We start from the raw sequence: 2,082 nt of genomic DNA, 5'->3' as shown, positions 1-2,082 counted from the left end.
TAAAGCTTTAGATTAATGTATAAAATAATCAATGTCTCAGAGAATACAAGATAATTATTTTTGAAAATGTTTGTGTGTCCTTTTCATAATCACTGAATTGAAGTTTAGAAAAGCAATAGAATACAATGATTGATGATAGATAGATGGATAGCTGTTTCCCTGTAATTTACCTTTCTAATATTCATTTTGAAAAAAATACAAATTTATTTTTATAGTCAATATTTTACATAATATTTGTTTTATTAAAAATATTGGTAAAATAAATGACTTTTCTGAGCTGTCACAAATAAATTTTACTCTCCTGAGGAAAAAAAAATAGATAATCTTTAAACTGGAAAATAAATGAGTGTTCTGCCTCCTTCCAGATGAGCAAAGAGACTCGTGCTCTGGCTCTTGGACTTTCCCAGCAGCATGGCCCCCAAACGCCAGTCTCCACTTCCACCTCAAAAGAAGAAACCAAGACCACCTTCTGCTCCGAGACCAGAGGAGACATTGGCCTCTGCAGGCTCGCCAAAGAAGAGAGAAAAAGAACAAGAAGAAGCAACTGAACACATCGATGAAGTACAAAAAGAAATAGACATGAACAAGCTAGTGAGGAGATTTTGAAAGTAGAACAGAAATATAACAAATTTCACCAACCATTTTTTCAGAAGAGGTCATAATTGATCACTGAAATAACAAATTTATGTGTAACAACATTTGTCAACCATCCACAAGTGTCTGCACAGCTTGGAGAAGAGGACAAAGAGGCACTGCATTATTTGGCCGGAGTTGAAGTGACAGAGTTTGAAGATATTAAATCAGGTAACAGAATAGATTTTTATTTTGATGAAAATCCTTACTTTGAAAATAAAGTTCTCTCCAAAGAATTGCATCTGAATGAGAGTGGTGATCCATCTTCAAAGTCCACTGAAATCAAATGGTAATCTTGGAAGGATTTGATGAAATGTCCAAGTCAAATGCAGAATAAAGCCAGCAAAAAGAGACAGCATGAGGAACCAGAGAGCTGCTTTACCTGGTTTACTTACCATTCTGATGCAGGTGCTGATGAGTTAGGAGAGGTCATCAAAGATGATATTTGGCCAAACCCATTACAATACTACTTGGTTCCCAATATGGATGATGAAGAAGGAGAAGGAGAAGAAGATGATGATGATGATCGTGACTAGGAAGGATGAGAAGATATTGATGAAGGGGATGAGGATGAAGTGAAGAAGATGAAGATGTTGATGAAGGGAAGGAAGGAGAGGAGGATGAAGAAGATGATGACTAATAGAACACTGATGGATTTCAACCTTCCTTTTTGTAAATTTTCTCCAGTCCCTGGGAGGAAGTTACAGCCTTTTTTTTCCCTCTCGTACTCAGTTGCCCTGTTCTTGAGGTCTCTTTTCTACACACCATGGTTCTCAACTTATTTTGGGGGAAATACCTTGAGAAGAATACAATGGGAAAAAGAATCTCTATTCCTTTCTGTTTGAAATTAATTTCTATCCCTTCCTGGCTGAACAAAAATTGTATGGAATTGACAGCACTGAGCTCTGTGGGAAAAAAAGAAAAATCTGCTCCCTTCGCTCTGCTGGAAGCTGGAGGATGCTAGGCCCCTGTGTAGCCATGCATAGAATTCTAGCTTTTTCCTTCCTTTCTCTGTATATTGGGCTCAGAGAGTACACTGTGTCTCTATGTGAATATGGACAGTTAGCATTTACCAACAGGTATCTGTTTACTTTCTATTGAAAAAAAAAGAAAGAAAGAAAAGAAAAAAGAAACTTAAAAAAAGAGGTTATAGAAGGTCAGCAAAAGGTGGGGTTGAGATGTTTGGGTGGGTTAAGTGGGCATTTGACAACATGGTGTCTCCTTTGGCATGTTTGTGATATTTGACAGACATCCTTGCAGTTTAAGATGACACTTTTAAAATAAATTATCTCCTAATAATGACTTGAGCCCTACCACTCAGTGGGAGAATCAGCAGAACCTGTAGGATCTTATTTGGAATTGACATTCTCTATTGTAATTTTGTTCCTGATTATTTTTAAATTTTCTTTTTTGTTTTCACTGGAAAGGAAAGATGATGCTCAGTTTTAA

At 36.5% G+C, this 2,082-nt stretch overlaps 1 pseudogene; it reads left to right on the top strand.

Annotated features, from left to right (window-relative positions):
• The first annotated feature begins 387 nt into the window (after positions 1-387).
• On the top strand, positions 388-1,441 carry LOC116527007 (annotated as a pseudogene).
• Positions 1,442-2,082: the final 641 nt, after the last annotated feature.

Source organism: Sapajus apella, unplaced genomic scaffold (assembly GCF_009761245.1).
Source record: "Sapajus apella isolate SASKATOON/1434 unplaced genomic scaffold, GSC_monkey_1.0 scaffold52, whole genome shotgun sequence".
Classification (NCBI taxonomy): Eukaryota; Metazoa; Chordata; class Mammalia; order Primates; family Cebidae; genus Sapajus; species Sapajus apella.
This window is presented reverse-complemented; position numbering and strand designations above follow the sequence as displayed.